We start from the raw sequence: 21,635 nt of genomic DNA, 5'->3' as shown, positions 1-21,635 counted from the left end.
CTCTAAGAAAGTCTTCCACGAAGGTGTTCCTCTCTTAGGGCAGATAGCTCGTGTTTTTTTGTTGACTGCTCATTTGTCTGACCTTATAGTCAGGCCAAGCCCGGGAAATTCCACGTGGCAAGGAGCACAAGATACGTCTATCGTTGGCAACAGCCTTGAGTACTTTACAGTGGTGACACTGTAAAGTACAGTGGTGACAGTACGATTTAGCTCAGTTCCGCCCCCACCTTTGATCGAGAGCACTCCGGGGGGGACGAGTCCGAGACCTTTCCTCCCCTGTTCCCCTAACAGCAACCTCTCGAAAAGACTTTTGGCTCGCCGCATATTTAAAGTGCCCCCCATGCCGTACGGACACATCTACAAACATCCATACCTTCTTCGGGATTCGAACTCGGGCCATTCGGTACGGCAGTATACCGGACTATACCGGACGGCAGCTCGTGTGTGCTTTATTAATTAAACAAACCAGTTGTTTTTATTAAATTTTCCTTTTTCTATTCATAGCTGTCTTAAATACGAAGCTAATTAAATATATATATGTATTAAGATAATTTATAAGTATCCCTGAACAATGATATTGAAAAAAAGCATATGCACTAAGTTTTACCTCTTTTCAGTAATTAGATCGTTTCGTTTTCTTGGGAAACAGCAGATTGTTTTTAATATATCAAACTCGTACAGATCACATCGTCTTATACGCAATGCCTCTTTCCTTTGTAAAACATCTTCAAAAAATGCCGTCATCATACGTAGGAGGATGTTTTATATCGGTGCCAATATGACTATCATAGTTAAAGAATTTACTTAGCGTTAAAGAAAATACTTTAAGATAGAATAATTATGCATTTACAGAGCAAGACAGTTTCATCTGGAGAGGCTTTACTGCTCAAGTCGTTGTCATGCATTGCAACGAAATGCCTGCGGTTGATGTGTAAGAAGTAAATCCTATATATTCTGAATTGAAAGTTGCAGAATGTTTCTTTAATCACTGTATTATTATTATTTTTCGAGATATTTATTTTTCCATTCCGACGATTGTACTTATTTCGGTATTATTTATGTATAGATTGTATTTAGTATTTAAATCACATCAGCAACCCACGAAATATGCGAATTTGTGATATGAAAGCCATTTAAAGCATTCTTATGAACCTAGAAACTATGATTGTATGTATGTGTTTATTGATCGCATAACAATTTATCAAAACTCGAGGTTAAACGTTCCTGCAATTATGTGCTTGGTCTCACCTTTTCTTAGTTTCAGTTTTGCGCATGCTTCGTTTTGAGAGTAAGGATTTACTGAGCATTTTGAATTATATGCACTTACTTTATGAAGAATATGTTCCCTAAATCAGTTATAAGTTGTTTTTTCCGTTCTTTGTTGGGAAGTAAAAGCAGTTCTTCTTTGATTTGTTAGCTATAGATTATACTTGATACTATCATTCTATTCCGCCTACTTCTGGTTGAAACAATGGCTTATTCAGTTTTTTAAGCTTGACTTCCGCGAGGGAAAGTTATATTTGGCGTTTCTTCGGTCACTTAATATTATAGTAATTTATTCTTCCATTTGCCGCTCTTCTAAATGAAAAAACTTTTAAGATTAGCTTGGAGTTATATATAAGTGTAATGGATATGTCTTCTTCGCTAGCAAATCTAATTTATCGACTCAGAATATTTCAAAAAGTTGAGAGTGAAATAAAAATTAAATACGGTAGTAGTGTTTAAATAAATAATACTCTATTTTAAATATCAAAAGTGCGTAAAATTTGAACTACAGCAGAAGTGATTTATTTATAAACTTGGTATCAACATATAGTTTTAATGTTTTAATTTTTAAAAGAATTGTCAAAACTTTATTGTGATCAAGATATATGAATATTGAAAATATGCTTATTCTTCAAATTTTATCATCATTGTTTAAACTTTCATTTCTGTAATGTAAAAATAGAGTTAGAAGTAAATTCACTACATTTTGAGTATACTTGTAGCCACGGAACTCACTTTTTTTTTTTTTTTTTAATCAGCCTCGTAATACGTTGGAAGAAGTACAATTTTATATAATTTTCTGTAACGTGTATGATACCAAGAAGTTTCATATACAAGCTTTAATTTCATTAGCAAACTTTAATGTTTGTGTGCTAAATGTTCCTTTCTAAATTAGGGGTAAATAGCAGATTAAAATCTCAAGAAATTAATAAAATAAATGAACTAAAAATAAATAAGAAAATTGGAAAGGTTTCAAATTTTTTACTTACGTCCAAAGGGTGGGTTTTTTTTAAATTTTTTTTTTTTTTTAACATTTTGTGTGTTATCTTTATTTATTAAATATCATGTTCTTCTCACTTAAACCATAAAAAAATTCAGTTCAAGAGCAACATCGCAAAATAATTTTCAATTGAGCATATCTTTAGAATTTCCGATACGCAGTCTCACGCGCTGGAGATAAAAATGTTTTTTCTGTACAACGTTGCCATTTCTCGCTTTGAAATTCTTGAGTTTGTTAAGCAAAAATTCGTTAAAGGTTTACAAAATATGATATCGATTATAAAACAAATTTCAAATTTGGGTTTTCAGATGCCTATATTCGCAGTAAGATCACGTCATTTAAAATTTGATGTCTGCAGGTACCGTTGTTTTATCGCAGTGCCAGAAACACATATACAAGTACATATATGCAGATTCTTCATTATTTAATTTCTTCAAATATAATACAGGGCGATAATATTTGGTGCAACAGTTTGAAAAGGGATGCAGCCATTTATAGTGTTTCGACGCAAAATCGCAAAACGAAAACAATAGTCCCTCAGGGAGAAAGCCCCTTTGGACTAAAAAAAAAAAATTAAATTTGGCCAAGTGTAATATTATTCTACCAGGCGATATTAGCATGAGTAAAATTTAAATGATAAATAAGGAATAAGAGGTGGAATAAGTCGCAGTCGCGAGATCATTAATGATTTAGAAACATTAACAAGTAAGATACACTGAGACTTACTGTAAAGTCACCCCCAAGTTCAGGTTATGATGAATTTTCTCTTTCCTTACCGCATGCCTTTGTGGTGTAATTCGAAGCACATCCAGCCAGTAATCAGGAGGCCCAGAGTTTGAATTCCGACTAGAACATCTCACGTTTTTCATATTTTCTGCTTCGAGAAGCCTTTAAAATATTCTACAGTGGCTCCCGATTAAAAGGTGATGGACGATAAATCGTCACCACCTGAATTTGGCTACTGGGTCCGCCTTCTTCCCCAGTCGTTCTTTAAGTGAGGGGAGAATATAAGGGAATTCCTTTATCCCCGCTGTGTGCTCTCGTTGTGTAATTGTAATCACTTCCCATTAACAGCTGGGAGGAGGTCTAGAGTACGAATCCCAGCAAGAGCATGGCTTCGAGAAGCCTAGCAGCCCCCTCTCCTGAATTTTATAAATCCGCCACTAAATGAATACATTTTTCCTTGTAATCCTTTTTTCTCTTGGGGGGATGAAGAAACTCCCTTAAAAAAAAGCCCAAAGGAGCGGTAGACCAGAAGGGCTGTTAGTCACGAAACTTTTTTTTTTTCGTCTGTTCACTATAAACGGCGCATCACTTTTTAAATTGTTACGACCAAATATTATCGCCCTGTATTATATTTGAAGAAATTAAATAATGAAAAATCTGCATAAATGTATGTATGTTTCTCGCATTAGAAAAAAAACGATGGTATCTAGAGCCATCAGATTTTGAATAACGTAATCTTCCACCGAATATGGGCATCTGGAAGCCCTAATTTGAAATTTGTTTTATTATCTATTTCATATTTTGTAAAACTTTAACGAAATTTTGTAAAACTTTAACGAACTTAATATTTAATAAATAAAGTAACACACAAAACTTTAAAAAAACGCTTCCTTGGGCGTAATATAAAATTTGGAAGTTTTTTTTAATTATTATTTAAAAAAATTATTGAAAAATAACTCCTATTACGATTTCGAATCGATCCCTTAAGATTTTGAAATGATTTTTTCGAAAATTTGTTGTTGCTATGCGTTAAACGGTGCCTCTATACTAGAGGACGTGAATGAAAAATCTCTCCAGAAAGATTCGTTTAAACTGCTGGCCATCCAAAATGCAACACCATGAAGGAAGCATCCAAAGCATGAAACTTGCATCATATGTATACTGCGGTGAAATATGCAAATTTTTATCGTAATATGTGCGTATATATGCACGTCATGGGCGACTGCAGCGCTCCTAACAATCCGTATATAAAGGAAAGAAAGATTTTCATTTTGAATAACGGGAACTGTTCTCTCGTGAGATTTTTTGTATGTGCAGCTTTAGTATGCCTCGTAGAAGAACACGAGCACCATTCGAGGCACATTTCTGAGTTCGACCAAGGCAGGATCGTTGCATAGGGAAATTGCGGATTATCCTTCCGAGAAATTGGTTGTAGCGTCGAATGTAGCCAAGCAACAGTCATGGGAATAAGGAATCCATGGATGCAGGAGTTAACGAGTGACGGATCTTTGCAACCGCCTCGTCGCAGCACTCCACGTGAAGACAGGTATATTTCGCGCGCATAGCCCTGACACATCCGTAACCATATCACAACGAATGCAGTCTGTAACACAACAGTCGTGTCTGCATAAACAATTGGACGTCGTTCAGAGTACAGTGGACTGTCTGCTAAGCGTCCATTGCTTTGCTCACCTTTAAGCCATAGGCGTCTGCGTTTGCAATAGTGCACCGAACGGCGGAGATGGCATCCGAATGGTATGGCATTGAGTTTTCGGACGAATCAAGTTTCTGCCTGCAGTACGCCAATGATCGGATTAGAATTTGGAGACACCGTGGAGAGAGGCTGCTTTACTGTTGTGTTATGCATCGTCATACTGGTCCTGCAGCCGGTGTTATGCTGTCGGGTGATATAAGATTCTACTCCTGCACCCCTAGTACGCATTACTGATACACTTACCAGACACCGCTACATCTCCGAGGTTTTTGGAGCTTGTCCTTCTTCCTTATCTTCAGAGCTTGCTTGCGACCACACGTTACACGCAGTGTTCAAGCTTTTTTCTTACCCGGCCGTATTGCACCCTGGCCTGCTTGTTCTCCAGATCTATCGCCCATCAAACGTGTCTGGTCAGTGATTGAAGAATGCCTAGTCCGGTATGCCATATCCGCGGGCTGCACCAGATGAGCTTTTGCTATGTGTGAAGGTAGCTTAGGCTGCCATTCCCCAACAATGTATCCAAAGCCTTTTTCATTTAATGCCGCAGCGGTTATTAAAAGTGGCGGCGGCAGTCATTACCGACTTTTTTGTCTTCCTAACGTCAAAGAAGGCTGTATTTCAAATCAATTAACATTGATACTTTGTGCAATCTCTCGCCAGCAGTGTTTTAAAGGCTGAGATTTTACTTGTTTTAAATTAGATTGACATTTTTGTTGGCTTTATTTCTGTGATGACCAAACACAAAAGGTGTTTATTAGTTTAGTAAAAATAACGCACAGATGAAAATTTACACAGAAACGCAGAAAAATATTTTAATGGCTTTAGAGTAAGTACTTTTGATTTCTGTAGCGACTGCCTTCAAAATAGTTTTCATTATATGTGTATTTTTTATGAATATTTGTGTATTTTTGTTCTTTTTAAAGTGATCCACGTCTTTGATCTTTAATGTATAATTATATTTATTTCAGATTTTTGGCCAACGTCCTACGCCATTTGAATCTCTTTTCGCTTTCAAATTTCTTAACCTGGATTGTCAAAAAAGTAAGTTAATTTTCATGTTGTTAACATTCTCCATTCTCTGCTTAGGAAGAAATTCAAAAATCTACTAATATTGTTTGTATAAACAGTTCTGTTTTCAACAAGTAACTAGCTGTTAACCTTAATCTACCTTTTTGGTAAGAAATGCAGCTTCATGAATACATTTGAAAACTGCAGAAATAGCTTAACAAGGAGATTTTTCAAAGGGCCTCCATACCTTATTTACGTACAAAATTTGATTACATTGCAAAGCCGTTAAATTATGTGATATAAACTAAGGACACGAGAAATATCCCCCCCCCGTTTTTTTATTAATGTTTTATAGCTAGCTAGTTGTTGCAAGTTTTATCAGTACCAAAGGCAAGTTTTATCAGTACCAAAGCATAAAGACTAATATGTCATTTATATTTAAGCAAAAGGTTTTTGTAACTAGTTTCATACCTTATCAAAATTACGAATGCTATTTTAGTCCTAAATTGTGATAACTGAAAATAGGCTTTAATCTAAATTTGTTTATCCTGCAAATAAAATTTTTTAATGACTTTCAGTTTTGAGCTAATTTATTTATTGTTAATATTGCTTATACATTTCGTTTACTGCACATGTTTCAAAATTTTATTACTTTTTAAACTCCTTCAGCTGCCTAACCTGGTAAATGAAAACTATGTGAAGTGAGAAAAACAGACTTTTAGGTGTTTTGTGCCCAGAAATTAACAGTACTTATTACATTAACGTTTCTCCTGTCTAGAGCTTCAAAACAAGTGACAAATTTCCTCTATTGTTTTTAGTCTAGAAACAAGGAAATGAAATGAAGTCAGTGGGATAATCGTAATTTCCGTTGTCTGGAGCTTCAGAAACATCTGTCAGAATCTTTCGAATCCTTATGCTCCACTCCTTCGTCTTGCTTTTCGAGTAAAATAAAATAATTATTTTGTTTCATGTCTGATATTAAAGTAATTGCCAGACGTCTTGTTATAATTATTATTATTCAATCGGGAGAAAAATTATCCGTATTATAATTGGATCACAAATTTAATCTTAAATCTCTGTATGCATGTATATATATATATATATATATTAATATTAACACAATTCGGTTTTAATATTTTTGGCATTCTGTGAAATTTTTGTGTATAAATGTTTGCTTCCCCGTCCTTTGTTATTCTGCTCTTTACTGGGAAAGAAATCTTTTATAGCAGGTATTCAGCAAATTCAAAACGCCAGTAATATTTTAAAAACATCTAGCACATCTTTTCAATAAATATGTATCTGAAAATATATTAGTTTTTTTTTTTTTTTATAAATGAATGCTTAAGAAAAAATATTTAAACTTAATCGAGTTTCCATTGTTATTGTTATCAGTGACATGTTTAACATGCATTTTTAATGGATATCTGAAGTATATAACAAGGCAAGGGTGATTAAGAACACAAATAGAGTGTGTGCATATGTTTTTTTAATATTACATTTGCATAATAGAATTATCGGTTCTTGCTATTATAGTCGTATGATTGTGAGCATGTTATAGTTCTATCAGTTCGGCCCTGGATTGGGCTTCATAATTAATAGATTTATTCCTTTGGCGTTGAACGAGATATTTAACTGTGAAAGCCTTATGCGTGGCAGCTATCTCACTTGACTGCCATAACGTGATGCCTCATATGTTGAGTATATCCATTAGTAATAAATCGCCAGTTTTACGACCTTAGTAATAAGTCACCAGTTTCCTCGATCATCGAGGATGCTGCTTTTCTCTTGTTTGGTAATAAATACGAGCGATGAATTACGGGAGATAATGGCGCTGGTCCCAATTAAAACAAACTAAGTTAGGCCACTCAAATATTTAATTATTTACATAATGTACAACGTTACAAGTTAAGTGCTGTATTAGTACAGACAAAGTGGAAGGAGCGAACGCATCATAGGTCCGCTGCGTACATTCTTCTACTACTACTACTTAAATTTTGTTCCTCGAGGGCGCCTCTCATGAAGCTACTTGGATTACTCGATTCTTAGAAATTGTCAACTTTTAACAGTTTCGCTTTAATCTTTGGTTTGCAGAGATAACCTCGCTAAGTGTTGCACCAGAAATTCAATACAGAGGAACAAATCCCCTTATGAAGCCTATACCTGACACAACTTAACTTTGATCTCTGGAAATTAAAGTTTTGATTTACTAGAAGATTATTTATCTGTAGTATCTAAAAGACTGGATTCGTATCATGAGATTTTTTTCTGAAGTTATCGAATGCATGCTTTTGAAATAGCAGCATTTATTAAACCATTTTCACTTCATTTGGGGCAAATTTTGTAAAGTTCTCTAGGATGCTGGTCTTAATGTTGGACTTCCTTAGGATAAGATTCGAAGATGGCTTATTCAAGCGTGCTATTAAATGAAATAAACCTGCGGGTTAAAATTTTTAAAATTAGCTTTTGAAGGTGAAAAGTTACATGATGATATATATCGGGACTACAGGCGTATTTGATGGTGCTTAATTTATACTTGTCTTAGTGGTAAAGAAACAATAATTTATTGCAGCAGTGATAAATAAGGGATGAAGGAGCTGTAATAGGCATCTCTATTGTATGCAGTATGCTTTGAATGTAACAGGATGTATTGAAAATAAAACTGGAAAATTCTTAAGCGGGTAGGAGAAACTGAAGACAAGCATTGGCATTTGACGATGGTTAACTTTTTTCAATATATGTATGGTAGATTGCGATATTCTATCGGTGGAATAGTAAAAATTTAAGATCCTCGGAGAACATGAATTAGAGATCTAAAGCGTATGGGGGGAATGCTTTACTTGGGCTGTTCAACCCTTTCCGGCACGCTACCATTTAAAGTCGGAGTTTTGATTTAAAAAAAAAAAAAAAGAAAAGAAAAAGAAAAAGAAAAAAGAAAAAAAAAAGTGTGGCAGTCTAATTAGGCCTAGAGGAGTACACAAGTAAAATTTTGCGACAATAGCACTTAGCGTTTTAATTCTGTGGGTGTTGTCAAGGTAGCACACTGATTGAATAGAGCTTTGAAAACAGTGCTGAAACGAGCATTGTTGTCAATGAACTGACCGATGAGATGCGGAGAAACAAAGAATGCAGACTCTCAATTGTCCTAGATTATCGGTGAGCCCGGTCTGGGCACACTTAAGATTTTAGGCAAGATTTCAAGGTAAAAATTTAAAACTCATAGAGAATAAGGAGATTAGCATACAGCCAAAAAAATAACATAGAAATTTCTTTTCAAACAATTCCTTTTATACCCTAAAAAAAATCTGGCAGATTTCTTTGAAAAATGAGGGTCTTAAAAAAACTAAGCATGGCTAAAATATATGGACTGGTTTGTTGGTTTGTATTGAGCTGCCATCTACTATAAATAAAGAAGGTTCAGAGTAACCTATAAATCCTTTTTCATTCAGTTTTTCTGTGCGTACAGAAGGAAATTTTTAGGTGCGTCCAGACCGGGCACATTGTGCCGCAAAAAGTTAATTATTTTAGTCTTTCGTATCTTATCGCACTTCTTCTTTGATCGAAGGCCCTCCAGCCGAGCGGTAAAGTCTCTGAACACTGGTAGTTCAGTCCGAGGTTCGAATCTTGCAAACGGGCTGGCTGCATGAGCGTTTTCGTGGTTTTCGCCATGTGTAACATCTTTACGAGCCAGTTCCCTTTGAAAGTCCTCCACGAAATCCTCCCTCCCCTTAGGCAGGCAGTCCTTGAGGCTTTGCTATAATCAAATACACACCCACTCCTCTTTCATCGTAATAAGTTTAAACATTAGGCAGATGCGAAAGTAAATAATTCTTCCCAAATACGCGCGGTATTGTTCAGTCGTAAATTTTTAATGCGGGCTGTGTTTGTTTGTGCCCACTTTTGTGCGTAACTAGAATGCGAGATGAGCTGGCTGATGACCATCAAAAGGTTACTCAGAAGTCGTAGTTGGAACAGGTACTAATTAGGATTTCAAAGAATCCTAAGTAGAAAGTCCCTAAATTATTCGGATATGTGAATATTCGTATTTTTTATTTTTATCCTTAAGATTGAAACCGTAAAATTCACAGTTATTTGATGAGTGAACTTAAGAAATATCTTTTATCTTATTTTTGACACTCAGATTCTAAATTCTACTAAGCAAAAATTCTGTTTGATCTAAAATAGTGAGGCATTAAATATATTTGATAGATACTGTATTGCCTTATTCTTTTTATGAATAATTTGTAATTTCGCTCGTGATATGATAGCACTTAACGTAGCAGATTTATTCTCAATTCTTTAACGGCAAAAAGTAAATAAAATTGCTTTGTGGAAGAAAGAATTAATAGGCTCATATTTTCTGAAAGAACCGAAACTTTCGTGTTGCTTAAATTAGCTTATGTAATAATGTTTATTCTTTTTATCACGAGCAAGGCAAAATTAAATTACGCGATTTTAAGAAGCGCTTCATTAACTTCCTCTCGTGCCCTTCTCTCTAGAAAGGAATGTACATAACATTAATCAGTTTTATAGATGTATAAGTGTGCATAGTGTTGCTGCACCATCATGGTAAATATTTGTCGTCTGCCGGGTAACCGCAAGAACGTTCCATTAACGAAGATGCCATATTCCATTACGAAAGACGTTTCTTTCCCCGAAGCGTTGTTAATATATATATGTAGACTCTTCTGTGCCGTATTTCCTGATAGATTTTTATCTAATGGATGTCTTGCATTGAAATATTTTTGGCTAGAGATTAATTTGGAGAGAAGTAATCAATAAAATTGTATTTCTTTAGGAATTTTGAGAGGATAATTTTTTTTTTCTGCGCTGCGTTTTTATAAAACTGCCTTTTGTGCACCACCTATCAAATATAGCTCTTAAAGACTCCCCCCTTTTATTAACTTCATCGAAGAAAATTGCCAACTTGTACTTACTGTACTACTAATCAGTACTGTGGCGTAGCTTATATTGAGAATGTTCTGTATGCTTTGTATCTGTACAAATGCACATCCGTATAAAAACACATTTTTAAATGCTTTCGTAAACTGGTAATTACAGTCTCATAAAATGAGAAGTTCGAGACATTTATTGAACATACTGTAGAGACATTAGGTTATTTCGAAGCATAAGAAATAAAATATAAGCAATGCCCTCGCCGGGACTCGAACCACAGACCTCTCGAAATACGCGCCGAGTGTGCTTACCATGACATCACGAAACTATGCTAAGAAGGCGGGAGAAACACTTTATATACTCCCTCTTTTAAAGAGCGGCTGGGGAATAGGGGACCCAATCGCCAAATCGTGGTGGTGAAGAATCGTCATTCACCACCTTTCAGTTCGGGCGCCACTGTAAAGACATTAGGTATTTTTTTAAAGCACGAGACATCAAAAATGAGCAATGCCCTCGCCGGGACTGGAACCACGACTTCTCGAATACGCGCTGAGTGTCTTTACCATTACACCACGAAGGTATGCTATGAAGGCGGGCGAAATACCTTATCTTATATGAACTTTATATAAATTTCTGAAATGATGGGCTTAGAACATATGATCAAATATATGATTTGACAAATGATATCAATCTTCTTTTTTTGTGGACATGAAGTCTGTTACTTTTAAATTATCACTTCGAGGGCATTGCCTATCCCCCATTTGCGGTCTGTCTTTTTCCACCGCATAGCACTTATTGTTTACATCCAATTTGAGGCTGTAGATGAAGGCAGCCTTCAGTCACGCTTTGTTCACGAAGCGAAACTTGCTGCACGGAAATGAAGTGCTGAAAAAGTTAAGCGACTGGACCTTATTTCTGCAGATGTTGTTCCCATGGTTGCGAGTCAAATCGGGCGGCGGAAAATAACCTTGAAGTTCCTGTTTTAAAGTAGCAGTCTATAGTACTATTAGTCTCGCTTTCAGAAAAAGCCCTATTCTGAAAAATAAGAGATCGTTGCTAATCTGTGCAGTGTAAAATTATAAGGTATTTTGTCCCTTCTTTCCACGTCTTTTCGTGATGTAATTAGAATCATACTCGATACGTATTCGAGAGGTCTATGGTTCGAGTCTCGACGAGGGCCAATATTTTTCACGTCTTCTGCTTCAAAATAACCTAATGATTCTACAGTGCCCGAACTAAACGGTGGTGGACGATAATTCGTCACTACCAGGATTTGGCGATTGGGTCCCCTCATCCCCAGTCTTCCTTTAAAAGGGAGAGTATATAAGGTATTTTCTCCCTCCTTTCCGCATGCTTTCGTAGTGTAATTGGAAGCATACTCGACGCGTATTTGAGAGGTCTGCGGTTCGAGTCTCGGCGAGGGAATTGCACATTTTTCACGTCTACTGCTTCAAAAAAATCCTAACGACTCTACGAAGTCTGCGTTGTTTCTTTAAAATTACAAGAGTAATTTGGTAATTTGATTATATATCTTAATGTAATTTCATACAGGCTGTTTTAAAGGGATTGTACGAGTAAATATCTCTTACTAACCTTTTTTTAGGGGGGAGGGTAAACTAAGGAGAGAAGTCTTTTCAAGGGACATAGTTTTGCAATCAAGTTACGCTTCAGGTAAAGCAAGAATACCCCATGCAGCCAAATCCATTCAAATGTTCGAAACCGAATCTTGCGCGGATTGCAAATGCTCCGTGACTACTGATGGACCCCGAAAAAAGTAAAAAAAAAAATACTTTGTCAAAGAAATATTTGCTTTTTTATATTTATATTTAGTAAATACTCTAACGAAACTGTTAAAAGTTTTAAATATAATCGCTATTAAAATTTATAGAGAACACTACCTTATTCTTTCTTTCAAAACTTTTCAGTAATAGTTTTCAATCGTTGCTGACATGTAATGACTATGTTCCACTTTGATGTGCATTACTTTTTACTAGTATAAGCCCCCGATTCTTAGCGAATCATATAAAGTGAACGCGGGAAAATCGCTGCAGTATAAATTTCACGAGATTGGAGAATTAAAAACTAGAGAATAAATCCATCTTTTAATATACATTTTGAGACTTGGCTATGAGATACGAAAGTGAATTAATTATTTTATTGTTTTATTTTACAACATAACTTAAATTTTGGTTAACAATGAGCAGTGAAGTTTATAAAATAAATCAACTCATGAAAATCAAAAGCTTTCCTCTATTCAATGATTCGCGTAAAAACTTTAATAAACATTGTTAAATATTAATCCACATATAATACTTTATAATTCACATACAAATATTAATCCACATATAAAACTTTAATAAACATTGTTAAATATTAATGCACAGTACCTGTCACCTTTTTTCCAGATAGGGAAAAATCCGACGAGAATCCTCTTGACCTTGATCAATTTTGACGGAAAAAAACATATAATTTTCACTAAAACAATATCAGGTCAACAAACGTGAAAGAAAATAATTTGATAATTAACTAGGCAGTTTTTATAGAGGTAACCTCATGCAGTTATTTATCTTCCTTTTTCTAAACACTTTTTGACTGCATTTTTCATGAAAAATTGTAAAACTTTATAAAAAAAAGATTAATTTATTAATGACCTTTGTTAATTAACTATGTAAAAATTCCATTAAGTGCTATACGTTGCATTAATTTTGTACTCATTTTCAATTTTTAAATGCTTAAGCTTCCTTCTTACTTTTTCAGCAAAAATTTATTAGTTCATTCAAAAATACGAAGTATAGAAGTGAAAATAATCCCTCTTTCTTTCTTGTACTCCCAAATCATTATGCGAAAATGCATTTACAACCTTTAATACCTGAAAAACGCACATGTGCGATGTTATTGTCATGAGGTGACTTGTAGGTACTTTATTTTTTCCCACGATATTTTCGACGATGGTGTTTTTAAACTGAGAAGTTTTTGAACCGACCGCGATATTTTGTACCACGATGTTTTTCTCTTTGCTTTCTTTTCTCACACGATGTTTTGTACCACGACGTTTCCGCCTTGCGTTGTTTTCTCCGCGACGTTTTCGGCTGTAACCGAAGGTATGATGTGTCCCTTATTGCATCTAACCCTCAATGTTTGCAGTTTGGCCCAGAAAAAACGCCATTCCAATAAAGGCATTACAGAAGGCAAGAGTTCTAGCTAAAAAACGTAGAACTCTGGATACCCTCAAGGTCAAAACTGAAACGTTTGTCCTTAGCAAAGTTTTTAAGTTTTCAGAAGAATTCTAACTTTTATGTCTTGGTGGTGTTTTAGGTATACTGATTTGCATTTGAAAAATTTTACTGCGTGAAATGATGTTGCGGCAGTAATCAACTGAATATCTTTTGTAATCTTTTTTCCTCCTCAGCACGTGCAGCCTGTTCATTTAGCTGATCCTGATAGCTTGCGATAACTTGGTACCAACTGCAGTTCAGGGAATTTCCCATTTATTCTTTGTTTCTGTGCAAGGAACTGGAAGTCGTATAAAATTTTGTGTATATATTTTGATACTTTCTTTTCGTTGTGTTTCGTTCCTTGACACGCAGTTTAATTTCTTGGGATCTTATTTATTAAAGCTGGAGATTTGCATAAAAATTACGAATTGAGACAGAGAGATGTGTATTTTGGTGGCTCAGTTTCTTTTCTCATTTTGCTGTGTTAATTTCTGTTAATGGAAGTTGTTTCAATCATTGGCATTAGAGTTTTTAGTCTCTTCCATGAATAACGTAAATACGAGCCAAGCAATTTTCTTGGGAAGTTTTACAGCTTCCTCGTACTTTGTCTTTGCATACTTTGTTATAATTTATTATTATTTTTTTTTTATTTTTTACGCCTAAGAAACTTTTTTAATTTGGATATTAAGTTAAGTTATAATTGTTACTGATATGAATCAACGAATTTCGAAGTAAGCTTTCATTACGCAACAAAAGGTAATTTATGAAAAGATCTAAAACGAAATTTCATGAAGTGACAAATAAGCTGTTATATAGATATAATTTTGGTAATTACGGCTTAATTATTTAAATTGTCCTGTTTTATTCTTTGCTCTTAATGTGAAGTGTGTTTAAAACAGAACTATTACGATTTGATTCTTTAAAGTGCTTTTTGCTTCTTTGTGAAAGTTGTATTTCTTCGTGGCTATGCAAATAATCTATACTATTAAAATCTGTGCGCCTCTGTCTGTTTGTGTGTTTGTAACATCATCTCCTCGGGAACGGCTGGGTGTAGAGCTTAGCGGAAGGTACCGTTGGATTCAGAATGCCCGTGGCTCGCCGGATTGACCATCGGCATCTTCGTGCGACTTTAATTAGCCGAGATATTAATTAAAAACTGATTTTCTCCCTACATTTTCCTACGTTTTGCACTTTCTTTCACGGGTTTCCCCTATTTTAGGGATTTGGCCGAGTGCCAAATTCGTTTTTCTCAAATATCTGCGGAACGGCTCCGAGTTGCGATTCGAAACGCATATCCCCGCATTCGAAAAAAATCAACGAATCCATCGATACCGGTCCCATCTTCATACGACAATAATCGGCGGAGTTATTAATTAAAAACTGCGAAAACGTTATTTCATTTTTCGGAGTGGCAACCGTCTCGGAATTAGCTGAGATAAAATTGCTTTTTCGAAACCGCCGGGGGGATGACAATTGCTTCCGCTCGAGATTTGTGCTGGCGAAAGGTCACGTGTCAATTTCTTTTTTCTTAAATATCTATGGAACGGCGCTGAGTTGGAATTCGAGGCAGGTGTCTGCGGATTCCAAAAAATTCTACGAATCCAATGATACCATTCTCATCTTCGTAGGACGTTAATCAGCTGAGATATTAATTAAAAACTGTGAAAACGCTAATTTTCGGGCTCATTTTTCCGATTGCAACAGTTTCTTGAATCGCCGCAGATACAAATCAAGGTTATATTCTAAAGTTGAATAAAGCACGCGATTGCATGTTACCTAACTGTATTTTAAAAATATTTCGTTAATGTAGGCATTTTAAATAAACAGCTGCTTTTCACAATTTTTTTTTAATTTCAGGTTAGGATGATTGTCACGTTAATTCTTTTATTGATATTGAATAAAAGTTATTATATTACATTAAATTTAAATGATGACGTTCTTGAAGTTGTACAACTTTAATCAGCTGGGATATTAATTAAAAAATCTGAAAAAGCTATTTTTTAAAAATATGTTGTTATTTTTTTAATAATAAATTTGATTTTTTGGAATAATATATTTTTTTATGTTATTAGATACGTGCACTTAATTTAGATATTATCTTTTAATGCAAATGATATTTTAAATAAGTTCGCACCAATAAAAATTAAATTCACCCTTTTTTTTTTTAGATTAAAGATTTTTCTTTGCTCCTTTGAGATGGTATACGGTAACTTTCGAATCCCGGTGAGCAGGCAGGCTACACTCATGTTTTTTGTGATTTTACGCATATCTGTTGTGTATGCAGTGTCTTCTGGATGCATAAATGAATAAAGCTGAACTCTGGTAGTTCGGTCCTAATTTCGAATCCCGGCGAACGGGCTGGGTCCATGGGTGTTTGCGTGATTTTACGCATGTGCCTCGTGTACGCAGCATCTTCTGGATGCATAAGTGAATAAAGCGGCCGAAATTCGCTCAAAACCTCTGATTACTGGTAGTTCGGTCCTACTTTCGAATCCAAGCGACCGTGTTGGCTCAATGTGTGTTTTCGGGATTTTTCGCATGTGTAACGTGTATGCGGTATCTTCTGCATGCATACTTGAATAAAGCGGGAGCAGCCCGCGCAAAACTACAGAACACTGGTAGTTCGGTCCAACTTTCGAATTCCGGGGTACTGTACATAAAATTTGGTCGCATACGTGAATACAGCGCGCGGATACCGGGTAAAACCGCTGAACACTGGTAGTTCGGTCAAACATTCGAATCTCTGCGAGCGGGCTGGCTGCATGGGTGTTTTCCTGATTTTCCGCATGTGTATAGTGTATAAAGTGATTTCTGGATGCATATGTGATAAAAGTGGGCGCAGCCTGCTCAAAACCTCTTAACGCTGGTAGTTCGATCCAACTTTCGGTGTCGGCGAACGAGCTGGCTCCCCGGGTGTTTTCTTGCTTTAACTCATGTGTATCGTTTACGCAGTATCCTCTCCATGCTTATGTGTATAAAGCGGGCGCAGCCCGCTCCACAAAATCGCTGAACACTGGTATTTCGGTCCTACTTTCGAATTCCGGGGTACTGTATATAAAATTTGGATGCATACGTGAATACAGCGCGCGGATACCGGGTAAAACCGCTGAACACTGGTAGTTCGCTCAAACTTTCGAATCTCGGCGAGCGGGCTGGCTGCATGGGTGTTTTCGTGATTGTTCGCATGTGTATCGCTTATAAAGTATCTCATGGATGCATACGTGAATAAAGCGGGCACAGAATACTGGTAATGCGGTTCTGGTAATGCGGTAATTTCGAATCCCGACGAACTGGCTGGCTCCATGGGTGTTTTCGTGATTTTACGCATGTGTATAGTGTATGGAGTATCTTCTGGGTGTATATGTGAATAAAGCGGGCAGAGCCCGCGCAAAGCCACATAACACTGGTAATTCGGTCCAACTTTCGAATACCGGCGAACAGGCAGGCTCCATGTTTGTTTTCGTGATTTTATGCATGTGTATCGTTTATGCACCATCTTCAGCATGCATACGTGAATAAAGCGGGCACAGCACGCGCAAAATCGCTGAAAAATTGTATTTCGGTCCAACTTTCGAATCGGCAGCGGGCTGGCTGGAGGGGTGTTTTCGTGATTTTACGCATGTGTACGGTGTACGCAGTATCTTTTGCATGCACACGTGAACACTGTTTTGGGCGGGCTCCCGCCCAAAAGCGCTGAACACTGGTATTTCGGTCCAAATTTCGAATACCCGCGAAAGGGCTGGAAGCATGGGTGTTTTCGTGATTTTCCGCATATGTATAGCGTATGCGGTAACTTCTGGATGCATAGGTGAAAAAAGCGGGGGAAGCCCGCGGAATGCCGCTAAAAAATGGTAGTTCGGTTCAACTTTTCAATACCGGCCAAATTTAACATAGGATATCTTTTAAAAACAAACAATGATAAGCGGGCTTCAGCCCGCTCAGCTGGCGGGCTTGCCCGCTAGTGATGTTCTTTATTTTCTGTTATCAAGTAATATTTCATGCTGACCTTTTTATGTATTTCTGTCTCATTTTCTGACACTGTAGATAAAATTTGTTCTTTTTAGTATTCCTTTCTTTTTATGCCATCGTTTTATTTTGTTTTGTGGATTAATAGCGTATCTCATGTGGTGATTATCCATGGAGGAGACGAGGGAGCTCGCCTTGCTTCCCTGGTTGTTGCCTATGAATACGGGGCAATCCTAAAGAGAAGAAACGGAGAGAAAAACAAGAGATCCTTCTATTGAGACGAGCGCATTTTTCTTGCCTGTTAATCTCGCATAGTCTAGTGAGAAAAGCAAGAGACCTTTCTATTGAGACAAACGCATTTTTCTTGCCTGTTAATCTCGCATAGTCTAGTCTTACAACAGCTTTAAGGGGAAACTATTTTTACAACCTTCTTCAGTAAGGCTAAATGCTGTCAAAACTGCAGTAAGTTATTCCCTGTTAATGCCACCATAAACTGTTCTGAAGTCTATGAAGATATAGAGTTCTATTTCCATGCTTTTGAGTTTTATTAAGATTTGATTCAAATTAAATATTTGGTGTAAGTACTTTTCATGAATCCATGCTGATAGTACCCCCATTTCACTTTCAAAACTGGACAACAGCGTGTTTACTAATATCTTATATATGGGAAAAACATCACTAATACTCATCGAGTTATTACTTAACTACGATTTATTTTCATAAATTAAAAATTATAAGAAAAAGAATAGAATAATAATCGTCACAACATTATACGTCTGCGTTCGTCATCTTGGCTCTTACTCGTCTGCGCGCTCATCTAGGTGGCGCATTATAGTTACACCATTCAGTTACAGGTTGCATAGCATTCAGTTGCATGGCCATGTCCTACATAATTCGGTCATCCTAAATCGTCATCCACCCGTTGATGATAAGAGCAAACAATGAAATTTAACATATTGTTGCGCGGGTACAGGTTCGTATTAAAATGAATGCACAAGTCCGAGGAAAAGTGAATAAAATTTATTCTTATCACAACAAATAGAACAAAATGCTGAAATTTCCTCAGAGATATTCGTTCAATATCGCAATATCTCACAGTAGTTATATTCTAAACTACTAAAACGTTTAATAGAATACAATTCAAAGTAGAGAAAGCTAATCCGATCTCGCCGCGAATTCTCGCTACAATCAATAACAAAACTTAGTAAACAACTGAATTGAGATGTTTTCCTCCGGTTTTTATAGGCTTGTTAATCAGCACGGGAACGTTCTGGTATTTTCTCGATTTTTCTGGATAGCAAAAGAATACAATTACGAGATACATACCTGTTTATTAAAATGTTGAATGCGCGTGCTCCTGTATTTTAATTTTTCCGGCGTAACTTTTTCTTCAAATAAGTCTCATGCTGTATTGCACGGAAAATAAAACAATTTAAATTACAAATTCTACTAAAAATAGCTAAATAAATACAAAATCCGTAACAATATAAAATACACTAAACCTGAAAGTATTAATACTGTTAAACAACAATATATAACAATATGTAACAACAACAATGTATAACAACAGTATAGAAAATACTAAAATAATACAGAAAAATGAAAATAGTATGAATCAAGATCTTTTAATAACAGCCCCAGGAAGGAGGGAGAATGTTAATCATTATCAAAGAAATGTTTGATATGGTTAAAGTCCAAAGGTATTCATTAGTTCATATGAGAAAATGTTCATAAAACACTTCAGATAATATGTATGTCTACTTAACCAGCCTACGGTTTTTTAAACTCCTCACAAGTGCTTGTTTTCATAGGTCCGTCGAAGAGACCACATTTTTCAACATCATGAGTGTCATTTGGCTTCATTTTCACGATCTTATATGGTCCGAGAAATTTGATCTTAAGACAAGGTCCATATTGTATACGCTTGATTGCCACTATAATCATGAAACTGGAACTTACGGGAGGGTTTACGTTGTAAATTGTAGGTCGTGCTATTTTCAGCCTGCACTTCTGAAATCTTTTTAGCTTCCTTTCTAAGATCATAACGAGAGTTGATGAAATCTAACTGGATCTCTGTGTTTAATAGCTCTGTAATTTTGTCATCATTAGCAGATTTCATTTTAGTCCAAACATGAATTCGAATGGAGTTGTGTTGATACTCCTTTGATGTATTGAGTTAATCACTTGCTGAACTTCACCAACATGTGTACACCATTTTATCGGGTTCTGGATTGAAAATTTGGAGCGAACAGAAATTATGGCTGAATTTAAGCTCTCAGTTTGTCCATTAGCATGAGGTAGTCCGGTAGCAATTTGAGTATGCTGGATAATTTTCGTGGAACAATAATCTCGAAAATTCTTACAAGTAAATTACCTTTACGAAAATTATACGCGAAGGATTTCCAAAAACAAATTTTTGCATCTCCAATTTAGATATTATTTCGGTGCTGTCAGTAGATTTTGTTAGGTAGAAGCATACAAACTTTGTCAATAACAGCAGATCTATTATATATTTATAATTTTTATAGATATTTATAGTTTTTATGAGTACTTTCGAGTGATTAGTGTGAAATGGAACATCTTGTTTGGCTATACAGTGCAACATACCTTATTGTTTTCTACATTTGCGATTAATTAATAGGCAAGGAGCACAATGTGAAATGCTGTAATCAATTTTGTATTTAAATTTACATTTATAGAATTTGTGTTTAATGATTTCTTCAGTTCAGTTTTTTATTTAATTGCGTGCTCAGCCTTAGGCACTACACGGAAAGGGAGGGATTTCCCCCGTGGAGGCCTTTTTAAGGGAAACTGACTGTTATCCACGTTACACATGGGGGAAACCACGAAAGCGTCCATGCAGCCAACCCGTTCGCCCGGACTCGAATCCGGGACCGAGCTACCAGTGTTCAGCGGCTTTTACCCCTCGGCCGTTGATGGGCCTTTCAGTTCGTTTAGAAACGAAATTTCCGCGAAGATGTGCGAGGCTGTCTTGAGTAATGACCATAAGAGGGAAGTGCATCAACAATGTGTCGTTCGTGTTCCCTTTCGGTATTTTGTAGTCCAGATCTTCTAACATCAATACCCAACATACTGTTCGTGTATTTAAGTCTTTTGTATTCATCGTCATTTTGAAGGCATTACAATCAGAAATAATTTTGAAGTGTTTGCCTAAAAGATAAGCTCTAGATAAAGATAACTAATTTTTTTTTTTTTTTTCAAATCTTGAACTACATCTAATACCTCAAGTTCATAAAGGATAAATATCTTTTTGGCATCAAAAGTATTTCTGCTCATGTATTAAAACAAGATGTATGCAGTTATTAGTCATGGATCTTTGTATGAGAATACGATAATTCTACAACTTCAAAATTTAGATTTCGTAAAATTAATTTCGAGTCCATAATCAGAAGCAACTGAGAAAACGAATTTTAAACACTTAATACCTTTATCTTCATCTTTAGCGGGAATTATGATATCACCTATATATATCATGAAACGCGACCTTACAAGATTAGATCCCTGAAAACTAAATTCAGAAATCTTGAAATACAGAAGGTGAGGTACAGAGACCGAAAGTTACACGTAGAAACTGATACTGTCCATTATGTGTGACTAATGAAGTGTAATCGTGGCTATTTTTATCGACACGTGGCAGAAAGCAGTTTCTAAATCGATGGTAATGAACGTACGAGTATCTTGTACTTTATCCAGTAAATCCTCTATTAACGGAAAGGAATACCGATCTTTAACTGTCTTCTTGTTTACTTTCCGGTAGTCTGTACATATTCTAGGGCTATCAGCTTTCTGTGTTACTACTACAATTTGCCTAGAATATTCGGAAGAA

At 35.9% G+C, this 21,635-nt stretch overlaps 1 protein-coding gene across 3 annotated transcripts in view; it reads left to right on the top strand.

The window, feature by feature from the left end:
• LOC118188489 (oxysterol-binding protein-related protein 6-like) overlaps nucleotides 1-21,635 on the top strand; it is a 259,141-nt gene that overhangs the window by 85,952 nt on the left and 151,554 nt on the right. For all 3 annotated transcript variants that reach the window (XM_085810016.1, XM_085810015.1, XM_085810014.1), the window contains exon 2: nucleotides 5,675-5,747. The gene's annotated coding sequence lies outside the window, so the exon portion shown is untranslated. The remainder of the gene's footprint in view (nucleotides 1-5,674; nucleotides 5,748-21,635) is intronic.

Source organism: Stegodyphus dumicola, chromosome X2 (genome assembly GCF_044657685.1).
Source record: "Stegodyphus dumicola isolate Sdum_Otavi_A_Nest chromosome X2, ASM4465768v1".
NCBI classification, from domain to species: Eukaryota; Metazoa; Arthropoda; class Arachnida; order Araneae; family Eresidae; genus Stegodyphus; species Stegodyphus dumicola.
This window is presented reverse-complemented; position numbering and strand designations above follow the sequence as displayed.